The 15,422-nt window shown below is 40.2% G+C and overlaps 1 protein-coding gene across 1 annotated transcript in view; it reads left to right on the top strand.

Annotated features, from left to right (window-relative positions):
* Positions 1-529: 529 nt before the first annotated feature.
* GSAP (gamma-secretase activating protein) overlaps positions 530-15,422 on the top strand; it is a 125,283-nt gene continuing 110,390 nt past the window's right edge. The window contains exon 1 of the mRNA XM_055300963.1: positions 530-580. The gene's annotated coding sequence lies outside the window, so the exon portion shown is untranslated. The remainder of the gene's footprint in view (positions 581-15,422) is intronic.

Here is a 15,422-nt window from a genome sequence, read left to right as displayed (position 1 = left end):
TGGTTGCCTAGAGCAATGGCACAGGGTGGGGATGTGGGGGTTCTCTTTGGGTCATGAAAGTGTTCTAAAATTGATTGTGGTAATGGCTGTACAAGTCTGTGAACATACTAAATGCCATTGAATTATATACTTTAAATGCGTAAATTATACAGTATGTGAATGTTATGTCAATAAAGCTATAAAAAAAGAAAAAAGGGATGTGTGTGTGTGTGCTTCATTTAATTTTATCTTTTTGTACTTCTCTGGCCAGCTAGACATTCCCATGCCTAATTTCAGACTCTCTTTGCCCTTTGATTCTGCTTGAAGTCCAGCCAATAGCTAATGTAGCAGGGTGGAAATTTAACTCACACTACAACTCAGACACAAAGAGAAAATGTAAGTTCTTTATTTACGCTGTAACCAGTCTGGTTTTTCTCCTGCAGCCCCAACTGATGAATAGTAGTGAAGACGAACAGCATGTTTAGTCCCCAGTCTCTGGGAGGCCACTATGATGGAAGGAATGGGTGGGACTGATTTACCTGCAACAACCACACACTTCTTGTTGCAACTAGAACTACTCAAGTGACCAATGGACAGGAAAGTATGATGCGCTAAATATATGATTCTGAATTCTTGATTTTTAACTCTGTGCCTTGCTTTGGCCTTTGTTTTCTATGAGATTCAAGACTTGCTTTGAACTCCTGAGCGTATGTGTGCCTCATAACTCATGATGGCTCTCCTGACATCTGACTACCAGTTCTGTCTTAAGCATTGGTTTCCAGGTAATGAATATGTCTCTGGGTTTGCTGTTTTCCTGTAACCGGCCGCAAATGTTCATTGTTTCAGTCTCCTGGTCATGGCTTCTAATCTCATCTCTATGATCAGTAGCTGGCTCAGGTGATAAAATTATTGTTTTGTGGTTTCCTGAAGCATTAGAGCTTAATAGACTATATATATATATATATATATATATATATATATATATATATATACTTGTTCCCTTCTAAGGCTTCTAAGGAAGGTACATTTGAAGGCACTCTAAAATATTTTAAATAAAATTTAACATGTGCTTATAATTTTGTATTGATGATGCTCTGAGTACTTACTTTACTTTTTAAAGCTGTGTTTTCTGGTTTTTTGTTTGTTTGTTATTTTTGGAAAGAGGACTGCCTGACTACTGGTGCTTTGAATGGAGGGAGATACAAAATAGTATTATATTAGTTGGCGGGGAGGAAGATGAACTGTGATGTATATTGGCACTTCAAATCATTTAATCTTGGCCAAACCAGGTCAGTAACATGACAATTCAGAAAGGAATTCAAAGAGTACTTACTGGCTGCTTTGAGCAATTGATTCTGAAGAGTTGTGACTTCCTTAGACACCAAAAATATTTCAAAATTGATGTACAATCAGGACTGAATAGGAACTTAGCAGTGATATGTGTCCTACAGTCTGAGTGCCAATCCTGGGAGGTCTTTTTTTGTTTTTTGTGGTTTTTTTAAAAATAAATAATAAATTATTTGGGGGGCAAAACCCCCAAATTTAAGAACATTAAACATTATGTGAATGCCTTCTGAGTTTACAAAGATACAAACTTAGTTAAACTATTTGATTACTAAATGAATAGGGATTTGAGTGTATATTTTATAGGATTTTTTATTCAATTGAAGGTATCTATGTGTACATATATAAATTAAAGTTAAGGGGGAATATATGTGAATAAATATAAATAAATATGTACATATAAGTAAATCATAAATATATGTATATATTCTTATGTATGCTGTGCTAAGATTCCGCTGGATATAATTTTCACATTATCCTCTAAATGAAAATATTTGTTAATTCATAAATTATACCTATAAATTCACTAAGAAGTGAAAAGTTGATAATGACCATTTCAAACAAGTGTATTCTTTTGGGTAGTTATTTACTTACTCAGATACTCAAAAGTTCTTATGAGATATTAAAAATGCCTGAGACATTTGTAAGGACCTTAAAGCAGCTATAGAAGAAATACCAAAAAAGCATGAAGTGAAGTTACATAGACTACTAGGCCTGAATAAATGCAAGGATGGTAGACAAAGAACCGTCAAGAAGGAGAAGGAAATGGGCGCCCGGGGAGCTCAGTCCATTGAGCATCTGCCTTCAGCTCGGGTCATGGGCCCAGAGTCCTGGGGTTGAGCCCGCGTCGGGGTCCCTGCTTCTCCCTCTCATTCTGCCCGTCCTCTTGCTTGTGTTTTCTCTCTCTCAAGTGAATAAATAATTTTTTTTTTTTTTAAAAAAGGAGACATGGAAGTGGAAATGAGAAGAGTGAAGTATCAAAGGACTAATCTATCTAACTGGCGCCCCTGGGTGGCTCAGTCGGTTAAACATCTGCCCTCAGCTCAGGTCATGATCCCAGAGTCCTGGGATCCAGCCTTTTTTTGGGCTCCCTCACTTGCTGGGCAGGGAACCAGCTTCTCCCTCTCCCTCTGCTGCTCCCCCTGCTTGTGCGCATGCACGCACTCCCTCTTTCTCTCTGTCAAATAAATAAATTTTTAAAAAAATGTTTTAAAAAAGGACTAATTGGGGATCCCTGGGTGGCTCAGTGGTTTAGCACCTGCCTTTGGCCCAGGGTGTGATCCTGGAGTCCCAGGATCAAGTCCCACATCGGGCTCCCTGCATGGAGCCTGCTTCTCCCTCTGCCTGTGTCTCTGCCTCTCTCTCTCTCTGGGTCTCTCATGAATAAATAAATAAAATCTTTACAAAAAATAAAAATTAAAAAAGGACTAATTTAACAGAAGTCCTGGGTGGGACACCGATGATCACTGTGGAAGAATGGAATGTGTTTGCACAATTTAAACACTGTGCTGCAATGAATGTGTCTATTCTCACCCAGCTCCTAGCTCTCCTTCTAATTATATTGGTTGGGCTGCAGGATAGACTTGTCTCAAGCGGACCCAACATAATGAGTTAAACAAGGAAAATCCAGAGTCAACAAGGTGGCTTCCAAGTGCCTGGGACTGAGGCTCCTAATTCGTGGCTTTGCCATTCCTGAAGATGTTACCTTTATCATTCACACTGCAGAAAATGTCTCACCAGCATCCCGATCAGGCCCACATTCTAGCCAGTGAGAAAAGGAAAGGCGGAAGCAGATGGCCTTATGAAGCCTGACATGGTGTTAATCAGAAAGGGAAATAAAGGAGAGAGAAACCTGACCATGTGTCCAGTGTGATTTAAGAACAGCTTGATTTGGAAATTTAAACAGCCCTTTGGGCAACAGTATGCCTTTCTAGGAAAAAATGGTTAATCTCTGGGGTCCCCCCACCCATCCTGTTTCTCACCTTAGAGAGATGCCCTGTTATAATGGGAAGAGGATGTGGTTTATGTGTCCCTGATGTGGGGTGAATTGGAAAGGTTTGGCTGCGCACCAGGTTTCAGCAAGGGTCAGCCACAGAGATGATCTCTTTCTAGGGCACTACATGAAAATCAAGGACAAACTCCTACGTCATTGGTATTACTTTCATTTATTCAACACTGGTTCTCCAAGTGCGGCCCCTGGACCAGCAGCATCAGTAACACCTAGGAACTTACGAAAAATGCAAATTCTCCAGCCCCACCACAGACCCACTGAATCAGAAACTCTGGGAGTGGAGCCCCACGACCGTCTTCTAACAAGTCTTCTAGGTGATCTGAGGCACGTTAAAGTTGGAGAATCATGGATTTAATGCAATTCACCGAAAGGAGGAGTAGAAATACATGTTTGCTTCTCTTTTTCTCTTGGTCTCTTTCTCTCTCCTTTCCACAATTCTCTGGGACTAAGAAAGAGTAAGCTCTCCTTTACTTCCCCTAATGTGATATCCTACTTCTGTAAAGCACCCACTTTCATATCAACCTCACTTAACAAAACAGGCAACTAATAAACCAAACTAACAAAGCCATGAGAATGGGCCTTCGGGCTTAGTTGGGGAGAGGGGAGGAAATAGGTATTTGGAAAATAGGCTGGATTGCTGCATGATCCTAATTTGAATGCCAGAAACTATTTTGCATTTGCATTCCTTCTTTAAGGTTTACATGTTTCCAGCCCCTTTTCCTTTTTTTTTTTTCCAGCCCCCTTTCCTGATGGATACCATGAACTCACTATGCCTACGACCCTGTTCTCAGAGCAGGAAGGGAAGAGCACACCTTCCCAAGTATTATATTACCCAGTTACACCTATTTGTTTTTGCTAGAAGTCTACACTGAAATTCGATGAGATTGTTGTTGAAGAGGACTGACTGCCTACTCCTACGATGCTCCACAGAAAGAAATAGTACTGGGCAACAAAACCAGAGAGAAATAGTCAAGAATAGCGAATGTCTAATTCTAGCTCTGCTTCTATCCCAGCATCCTCAGGGAAGTGCATAGTTTCCCTTGATTATAAAATAGAGATAAATTCTAAATGCAACATTACATAAAAAGGCATTTATTTTTGCTTCCTCCTCTGCATGGAGACAGTAATTTGTCTTCATCTCAATGTGAGTTAGAATTTATAATGCCTGAATAAAAAAGATTTCAATTTTCATTCATTTAGCAATAGTGTGTTTCCTTGGGAGGGAGTTGCCGAGTAAACAAAAAATGTGTGGGATGTTAGGCTTTTATAATCATTTAAAAGAAATGACTCTAAACATGCTACATTAATATGTGTAAATTGGAAGTTGTCATTTTTGTGAATGGAGAATTTATGTGGAAAGAGGCATGATTCTTTCCTTCACTTAATCTATCCTCCACATGTCTGACCTTCTGAATAATCATTTTAAAAATATAAATTGCATCATTCCCCTCTTGTGGGGCTTCCGAGTGCATTTAGAGTAACCTTCAGTTGCTGCTGAGGCTCTACAGGATCTGCCCCTGCATTCTTCCTCGGCGTCCTCTCAAGGCTTTTTGCTCTTGCTCATCTTGGCTTTCTCTCCATTTCTTAAAGGAACCAAATTCTTTCATAACCCAGTGCTTCGGGATGTGTCCTTTGCCAGGAATGTCCTTTCCCTGACCCTTCATACTGTTAGTTCCCATGTGTTCCTAATTGCTCAGTGAAAGGTCTCTTCCTCAGGAAAGCCTCCGGGGGTTTAGAAGCCCACTGACCCTTCCCCTTCATATCTGCTACCAGTTTGGAGTTTTGTATTAATTTGGTGCTTCTTATTTTATTGTCTAAATTAGAGAATAAAACCTGTCACAGCAGAGACCATGTCTATTTTGTTTCCCTCTCCCTAACCAGTGCCTAGCATGGTGCCTGGCACATAGTAGGTGCTCAATAAACATTGCACGGTTGGATTACCAAAGGTCTTTTTTTTTAAGATTTTATTTATTTATTCATGAGAGACACACAGAGAGGGAGAGAGAGAGGCAGAGACACAGGCAGAGGGAGAAGCAGGCTCCACACAGGGAGCCCACGTGGGACTCGATCCCGGGTCTCCAGGATCACGCCCTGGGCTGAAGGCGGCGCTAAGCCACTGAGCCACCCGCGCTGCCCGATTACCAAAGGTCTTATCCGACCGCACAACAGCCACTGTGGTTTGAAATATCCACGATCCATTATCCTGAAATGTTGACACCATTACAACATATTGAATTTCATTGTTCACAAATGAAATTGACCCCCAGGATCTGCTAACTGGTTATTTGCCAGGTCAGATGTCTCTGTAGAAAAGCCGGCAGTGTTGATCCAGGGCTACACCCGCGGAGAGTAACGCTTAGAGATTTTCTACCAGCTTATCTCCATCCCGTTATTGGTGGCGTGAGACCTCAGTTTCCAAATTAGGGCTCCTAGTTTTCAGCCTCCACTCAATTTTTGAGGCCTTTGTTTTTATGAAATCAAGATAGAAGTGGTGTGTTTAAAAAGATGGGTTTTTTAGTTTTTCTCTCAGATTCTCTCTCAGTATTGGAATATTTGCATGAGGAGAGAGCAGCATTGTTGCGAAATTGCTCTCAGCAGAAGAGGTAGCCTTAAGGAGCTGGAAAGAGGGGGGCCCGGGGGCTTGGCGGCTGAGGGCTGCCTGCGGCCCAGGGCGTGACCCCGGGTGCCGGGATCAAGTCCCGCGTTGGGCTCCCTGCGTGGAGCCTGCTTCTCCCTCTGCCTGGGTCTCTGCTTCTCTCTCTGTGTGTCTCATAGATAAATAAATACAATCTTTAAGGATTTTAAAAGAAAAGGAAAGCTGGGGAAAAGAGCATCCTCCCGAAGGAGTTTGGAAGGAGATCTGCAAGCACACCGTGTCTGGGTGTTCGCAGATTGGGGGTGCAGTGAGGTGGGGGGGGCGGCGACCCTGAAGTCAGCTCCTGGTGCTCTGCTGGTCACCGTGGCAGCTGCCAGGCTCTGACGGCCCTTGCAGGGCTGGCTCTCAGAGACCTGCTCGGTGGCACCTAAGTGTCACCCACCGGTGGGCATGTATGACTTACAGGGCCCAATATTAGGCATCAGCTCTCTCCTTAAGGTCAGTTCAAATCAAATTCAGATTTGCTTTCAAGTCCCTCCCAGACCTATAAAAGCACATTAGGCTCAGAGAGGCCTAAGTGGTGAAAAATTTCCCCACCAGAACAGGAGTTTCCACTACAACAGCCTTGACAGGTGTTCCTGCAGCCTGTGTTTGAATACACCTCCTCCACACTCAGCCTGCTTCCTATTTGGACAGGTCTCGTTGTTACATATTTAACTTCCTTACGCTGTAATGAAATATGCCTGCCTGGACTTTCACCTCATTTGTCTTTGTTCTGCCCTCTGGAGCTATGCAGAATTTGTCTAATCCGTCTTCAACATGACAGCTCTCCAGGTATTTGAACACAGCCGTCAGACCCTCTCCCCTAAATTCTCTTTGCCAGGTGAAATAGCCTCAGCTCTTCCGATTGTACCTCTTCTAAATAGCTACTAACATGGAGAGCGTATGAGCAACTGCCCTATGCAGACCTAGCTTCTGTTGATTTGTGTATTCAATTACTTATTCCTTTTACATTTATTCCCACTGGTAAGTAGAGTAAGTACAATCAATCCTAACAAGTAGAAGTACTTGGTTCAGTGAGTGCAGATACCGAGGGGTTTGGCCAAGGCAGGGAAGTCAGCTAAGGCCCTCTTAGGAGGTCACTGTCCAACTGAACTGATGGGTGGGCAGTAGTTAACAAGGTGAAGAGGAGAGGAATTGCTTTCTCCATAGAAAGAGCAGTATGTACAAAGGCCCTGTAATGGGTAGGGCACGTGATGGAGGTTTGATCTTTAATTTCCATATATATGCAGAGATGGACTGTAATACCTTCTCCCTTATTAGACAAATTATTTCAAAATTATTTCAAAAAAAAAAAAAAAAAGAAAGAAAGAAAGGGGGCGCCTGAGTGGCTCGGTTGGTTAAGCATCCAACTCTTGATTGGGCTCAGGTCATGAACTCAGGGTCATGAGATCAAGCCCCAGACTCTGTGCTGAATGAAACCTGCATAAAATTCTCTCTCTACCTCCTACCACTACTACCCCCACTTGTGTGCATACACCTGTGCTTTCTCTCTCTCTAAAAAAAAAAATTCAAGGACTATTGAAATGGATATGAATATGCTTTAAAGTGGTAACATCCTATGGTATTATTCATAATAAAATAATCCACTAATCCAATCAGGTCTGTTCCATCACTAGACATCTGTCCTTTTGCTTCTGCTCATCCCTTCCTAGAAAGGCCTCCTCCTTTTCTGCTTATCCAATCCCTGCAATACTTAATGCCCATCTTATTCCTCTGGGAAGCCTCTCTGGGTCCTCAGGCCCAGGTCTCTTTCCACCATGTAACGGCTAAGTGCAGGGTCCTGGGTTTGAGTCCAGGTTCCATTTCTGACCACCTTATGGCATTAGACAAATTATTTAATTTCTCTGACATTTATGTATTTTCTTTTAAAGATTTTATTTATTTACTTGAGACAGAGAGAGAGAAGGAGAAAGAGAGCACAAGTGGGGGGAGGGCCAGAAGGGGAAGCAGTCTCCCCACTGAGTATGGAGCCCAGGACCCTGGGATCATGACCTGAGGTAAAGGCAGATGCTTAACCGACTGAGCCACCCAGGCACCCCAATTTCTCTGACATTTAATTTCCTTATCTGTGCAAGAGGTAATAACAGTAACTACTTCATTCAAATGTTTATGATGATTAAGTAAGATATTTATGTATCTCTATGTCTATAAATCTCTACCTATATGTCTCTGTCTTTATATGTTTCTCCATCAGTTTGACAGAGCACTTCCTAATGGTTCTTACTTCCTTGTCCTGTATCTCCTACGTGGTTCAGTAGTTCTAATGGTGGCTCCAAGGATAGAGGCTTAGGGAAGAAGCCATATGCTCTGCTGCTGAATATTTGAAGCCTCTGGTCTCCTGGCAATCGCTAACCCACATCTGGGGGAAGTGCCCTTGGTAAGCCCACATGTACATGCGCACAGGACCTCTGAGCCACCCACTGGCCAAACCAGGAACCTTACAGCTCCTCAGGCTCAGTGTCACCATGCTTGACCCAACCACCCCAGCAAAACTGCATGAGGCATGTTATATGCTTTAAGTGGCAAGTAAAACCACGTTTCAGAATGTCATGTCGAAAGGCTTTTCTGAATTAACAATTCTTTTGCAGAATCCTATTTCATAAATACAGCCTGACAATGTTTAATAACCAGAAAAACAAACTGTTTAATTCTTAAATAAACAGGTTTTTAAAGTACTTACATTCAAATGAGGTTTACTAGGTGAAATTCTAGTATTATCTTCGAAAAGATTGCAACCTGTGTACCAAGACTGCAATCGAGGGTGTTGTAGTGACAAGATATTGAATTTCCTTCTTGAAAAAGACCTGGAAATGTGTTAAATTGATTAAGTCAATTGATTTAAGATTCTTTATGTTTACCTACTGCAGACAATAGTGGTTCAATATTGCAAGCAGTTTTCTTCTCTGTAAAATGAAAAGAATCTGCGTAATAGAAACTAAATCAATGTTGTGCTTGCACTTTAAAATATAACCCCTTACCAACACCACTCTGCATTTATTTCATACTCAGATACTTCTCATGCTCTTCCGCTAGGCCAGGGACTATAGAAGACATTGTGTGTGTCTAGTTCTGCAATCAATAAAGCTAATTTAAACTATCCTCTAACAGGTAAGGTAAAAGATTAGCATTCAGGTCTGGGATTAACAAGTAAAAATAGGTCATTCTGTGATACCTTCAGGGACACAGCACAGTTCAGGGTTTAAGGCTCAAAGAAAATCTGTTTTGAGAAGGACAAAGTCAAATACTTACTTCATTGCGGACAGACCTGTATCACGTTAATGATGAACCTTTAACTTCAGTTCTGGAAGCGTCATCTCTCTATTAGGATATAACGCATCTTTCCCCCACCAACCTCAGTTCATTCAGCTGAATTTTTCTGCCCTTCCCTTGGTTTTCTAAGTGAAGCCTTCAGTCACATTTACCTTGATTACTGCTTTGACAGATACTAAAACCAAGATCAATGTGTCTATTTTTCTGCTGCAACTATTTTGCATGATAAGTATTCAGATAGTACGCAAAATCTCACTGAAGCACTCAATTCAAAACCTGAAAATGTGGGTACAAAAACATCACTACCATGATTCTGTAGAGTTCAAAATTGGCCATTTTGCTTTCTTATGAAATTGGTCAAAACGAAAATGTACATTTTGTTCTCTTCATTTGCTTTTCCCTATCCTCTTTAATTCAGTTTTATTTCCTTTGTTCTATGTACTTTCCCTCACCCCCATGCTGATTTTCTTTCTGCAAATCCCTTCAGTGATGGATACTGACATCAGTGTCCACAGTTTTAACATTTTTATTAAATCTAACACCGTTCATAAAAAGCCAGGCACACTCTAGGGAATTAGGAGCTTACTAAATGTTCAATAACCTCGTTTTATGGCCAAATTCCTCTTTTCCTGTTGCTCTAATATTTATTTTATTCAATTATTATTATCTTTTGATCAAACAGCATGATAAGAAATGTAATTGAAGTTCCATTTTTTCTTTCACCGTCCAGCATTTTGTTTTGATAAATTTCAAACAGGCAGAAAGGTTGAAATAATTATATAGAGAATATCTGTATGCCCACACGTGCATATTCTATGAACATTTTATTACATTTGCTTTATCACCCAACTGTGCATTTATCCGTTCTTCAATACATCTGTCAATCCATCATAATTTTTTGATGCAAAAAGTTAGAGTTATCAGTATACTTCATCTCTGAAGTTTCAGCATACATATGTAGCGGTAACTAGAGTTCTATATTGGTTTACAATTCCTTTTTTTTCTTTCAAGTGGTGTGTATATGTAATGACCTGTACAAATATTTAACTTACCGTTTGCTAAGTTTGGACAAATATAGACACCTGTGTAACCTCAACCCCTATCAAGACAGAGAACCTTACTATCACTGTAGAACATTTCCTCATGCTTCTTTCCAGTAAATCCTCACCCCCCCCCCTTTGCCCTGACCCCAGGCAACCCATGCTCTAATTTTTACCACCACAGATTAGTTTTGCCTGTTTTAGAACTTCATATGGATGGAATTTTAAAGTAAATGCCGTTATGGGCAAAACTTTTTTCATTCAGCATAATGTTGAGATCCATCCACGTTGTGTGCAGCAGTAATTAGTTCCTTTTTACTGCTGAGTGGCATTTTGTTATATGACTGTCCTACCTTTGGTCTGTCCATTCTTCTATTGATGAAATCTGAGTGTTTTTCACATTTGGACCATGATGAATAAAGAAGCAGCCATGAGCATTTTTGTATAAGTATTCTTGTGAACATCGTTTTCCCTTCCCTTGGGTTACTATTTAGGAATGTAATTGCTGGGTCCTAGGGTAGATGTATACTTAATATAAGCAGGGATACCTGGGTGGTCCAATTGGTTAAGCATTGGACTGTTGGTTTCGGCTCAGGTCATGATCTCAGGGTTGTGAGAGTCAGCCCTGTGTCAGGCTCTGTGCTCACCAGGGAGTCTGCTTGAGATTCTTTCTCTCCCTCTCCCTCTGCCCGTTCCCTTGCTCTCTCTCTCTCTCAAATAAATAATGAGAGCTACTTGCATAATTTACATATGAGTAATGATATATTTATGCTTATCTAAAAGAATGTGCATTTCATATATCTAATTTCATTATATTCTAATATTCTGATTTGAAATCAGTTTGTATGAGAATACAGCTATATATTTTTTCTACTAAGAGTTAATGAGCGTAGGGCGCCTGGGTGGCTCAGCTGGTTAAGTGTCTGCCTTCAGCTCAGGTCGTGATCCTGGGGTCCTGGGATGGAGCCCCACACCAGACTCCCTGCTCAGTGAAGAGGCTACTTCTCCCTCTCCTTCTGCCCCTCCCTCCACTTGTGCTTGCTCTCTCTCTCTCAAATAAATAAATAAATAAATAAAATCTTTAAAAAATATTATAAGCAACTACGAGGCCGATTTCTAAAATTGTGCCATGTCACATTTCTATCAGCAATGTATGGGATATGGTTGCTCCACATTCCTGCCAACATTTAGGGTAGTCAGTCTTTTGAATTTTAGCTATTTTGGTGGGTACATATGGTATATCACTGTGTATTGTGGTATTCCTTGGCATTTCCTAATGACTAATGATGTTCAGTACTTTTCATATCCATCTTGGCCGTTTTTAGGCCCATTTTTTGTGAAATGTCTGTTTAAATCTTTGTCTACTTTATTTGGTGGTTTATGTTTTTGCTTTTGAGCTATAGTTCTGTATATATCCTGGATACCAGTCTTTTGTCAGATATATGTTTGTGAACCCATTTCTTTTTTATTTCATCCGTCTTGGTCTCTATTCTGTAGCGTAATTGATCCTGGGTTGAATATTGTCTCCATAGCCTGTCCAGACTCTTATAAGATTGTAAAATAAATTCCTGCTATATTTTTCTTTAATGCCATAGGAAGGCAATTGTGGAGTCCTGAAAACTGTTGAATGTCAGTAACTAATTTTTCTATTTTTTGAATTTTTTTCTGTAGTATCAGTGGTTTTTTACAGGATGGAATTAGCACTTAGTTTACTTTTAAAAACAGTTTCAGGGGTTTGTGGTTGGCTCAGTCGGTTAGAGCACATGACTCTTTTTTTTTTTTTTTTAATTTTTATTTATTTGTGATAGTCACACAGAGAGAGAGAGAGAGGCAGAGACACAGGCAGAGGGAGAAGCAGGCTCCATGCACCGGGAGCCCGACGTGGGATTCGATCCCGGGTCTCCAGGATCGCGCCCTGGGCCAAAGGCAGGCGCCAAACCGCTGCACCACCCAGGGATCCCGAGCACATGACTCTTAATTGCAGGGTCGTGAGTTTGAGCCCCATGTTGGGGGTAGAGATTATTTTTTAAAATAAAAATAAATAGTTTCACCTAGGGATCTATTTATAAAGTGATACAAAGTGAAACAAATCTAAGAATAATTGTAAATCTAAGAAAACCAGGCATCACTGGAACAGGTTAGAGAGCCAAGAAATAAATCCACTTATATATCGTCAATAAATCTATGACAAAGGAGACAAGAATATACAATGGGAAAAAGAATATTCAATAAATGGTGCTAGGAAAATCAGACAGCTACATGCAAAAGAGTGAAACTAGACCACTTCCTTACACTATACACAAAAATAAACTCAAAATGGATTAATGGCCTAAATATGAGACCTGAAGCTATTAAACTTCTAAAAGAAAGAACAGACACATCATCCTTAGAAACATACTTATGGAATCTCTCCTCAGGCAAGAGAAACAAAAGCAAAAATAACCCATTGGGACTACACCAAAACAAAAGGTTTTTGCACAGCAAAAGAAACCATGAACAGAACAAAAAGGCAACCTAGTAGATGAGAGGAGTTATTTGCAATAATATATATGATTAGAGGTTAATATCTAAAATATATAAAAAACCTATACAACTCAACACCAACCCTCCCAAAAAAACCAAAAACCAAAAAACCAACCAGTCTAGTGAAAAAATGGGCAGAGGACCTGAATAGGCCTTTTATTAAAAAGACAAATGACCAACAGACACAGGAAAAGTTGCTTAGCATCACAAAATTACCAGGGAAACACAAATCAAAACAACAATGAGATACCACCTCACACTTGTCAGAATGGCTAGTATCAAAAAGACAAGAAATAACAGGTGCTGGTGGGTATGTAGAGAAAAAGAAACTGCACTGCTTGTAAGAATGCAAATTGATGGAACCACTGTGGAAAAAGGTATGGAGTTTCCTCAAAAAATTAAAAATAGGGATCCCTGGGTGGCGCAGCGGTTTGGCGCCTGCCTTTGGCCCAGGGCACGATCCTGGAGACCCGGGATCGAATCCCACGTCAGGCTCCCGGTGCATGGAGCCTGCTTCTCCCTCTGCCTGTGTCTCTGCCTCTCTCTCTCTCTGACTATCATAAATAAATAAAAATTAAAAAAAAAAATTAAAAATAGAAATACTGTATGATCCAGTAATTCTACTACTGGGTACTTCCTTAAAAAAAAAAAAACACACTACATTGAAAAGATATATGCACCTCTATGTTTATTGCAGCTTATTTGCAATAGCCAAGATATGGAAGCAACCCAAGTGCCTATCGATAAATGAAAGGATAAAGAAGTGGTGCATATATTTATAATGGAATATTATTATGCCATAAAAAAGAATGAGATCTTGCCGTGTGCGACAACATGGATGGACCCAGAGGGTATTATGCTAAGTGAAAGAAATCAGAGAGAGACAAATATCATGTGATTTCACTTATATGTGGAATCTAAAAAGCCAAAATGAGTGAATGAACAAAGAAACAAACAGACCCATAAATACAGAGAACAAGGTTGCCAGAGGGGAGAGGGGTGGGGGATGAGGGGAATAGATAAAGGGGAGTAAAAGGTGAAAACTTCCAGCTATAAAATAAATAAGTTACAAAGATGAAAAATACAGCATAGGGAATATAGCCAATAATACTGTAATAATGTATGGTGACAGATGTGACTACTCTTATCATGGTGAGCACGGAGTAATATATAGAACCGTCTAATCAATATGCTGTACACCAGAAACTAATATAACATTGTGTGTCAATTATACTTCAATAATAAAGAAAACTAAGCAATATTTTACTGTCACTTTATTCATAGTTATTAGGGAAAAAAGTAGCTAGTGCTGTCGGTGATTTGATGATGATAATAAAGTTGGTGATGACACTGCGTATATGTGAAACCACCTTTTTTATCTTTAAAATAAAAGCATGTCCACATTTTTTTATCTTTAAAATCAGGAAACAAACTTGGGAGTTACTTTCCTCTCTAAGAGAGAGTACTGCAACTAGTGTAACTGTTGTGGCAAATTATATTCAGATCTTGTTCTTAAAACCAAGGTGTAAGTGAAAATCATGGAGAGTTAAAGTCCTTCTGCATCATGCGTCACTACATCGTAATACCAAAAGACTGGTAACAGTTCAAATAAACTGTTTTAACAGTTATGGAATACTACCTTTCTCTGCCTCCTGCTGGATGTGTCGCTTGTGTTGTTTTATGTTTTCTTTCTTGGTTTCATAACCACTGGGTTCTACAGATGGAAAGAACTTTGGGGTCCTCTGGTTCTATCTCCTCATTTTACAGAGGAAGAAAAAATACCCGATATTAAATATTATGCCTCAAACTGTAGAACTTATAATTTGAGGAATTACTACTAGGCATAGTTAGGACTAGACACAGATCTCCCGATTGAATAATCTTTTAGTTTCATGTTTTTTCTTCTATTGTCCAGCCCTGTAGATTTTTGCTTTAAGGTGACACTTATATTTACCTCCTTCATTTCTGCTATGTTTGCCAATAGGGTCTCTAATTATATCTAAATTGGATTGTCACTCTATAATCTATTTTCCTCAGGTCCATCCTGCACTGTTTAGTCTCACTGATTTTCCTTTCGACAGGTGCTCTTGCTTTCCAGCAACTTCAATGGTTGCTATTGAATCAGATCCTAGATCCTCAAGGATCTTCACGCCCTCTCCCACCTTGCCTCTTCATCCTTATTTCCCACTCTCCCCAACCTGCACCTGCTCATCAGGGTGGTCTCCCAGTTACCTAAATTCCTATTGTGTTTCCCCTGTTAGTTCCTTATTCTGGAAACCCCCTCTCCCACCCCTGCTCTCCATTAAATCATTTACATACGGTTTGTAGTTCAAAATCCAGCTCAAGCTCCATGAAATATTTTCTAATTCGTCTCAACTACAATGATTTCTCACCCATTATTTATGCAACATACACTGCAACATCCCACGTATCAGTTGACGTGGGTACTAGCGTCCATAAGAGATAAACCCCCAAATCTCAGTGGCTTAACATCATAGAAGTGTACTTATTCAAGGATGATAGAGTGTAAGTATTCGTATATTGCCAATGCTGGTGATGGGAGCCCTGTGCCTCTTGAGGCCATTTAGTTGCCCAG

The sequence above is a fragment of the Nyctereutes procyonoides genome, unplaced genomic scaffold, assembly GCF_905146905.1.
Source record: "Nyctereutes procyonoides isolate TBG_1078 unplaced genomic scaffold, NYPRO_anot_genome, whole genome shotgun sequence".
NCBI classification, from domain to species: Eukaryota; Metazoa; Chordata; class Mammalia; order Carnivora; family Canidae; genus Nyctereutes; species Nyctereutes procyonoides.
Note: the sequence above shows the minus strand (reverse complement) of the source record. Positions and strands in the feature narration are given on the sequence as shown.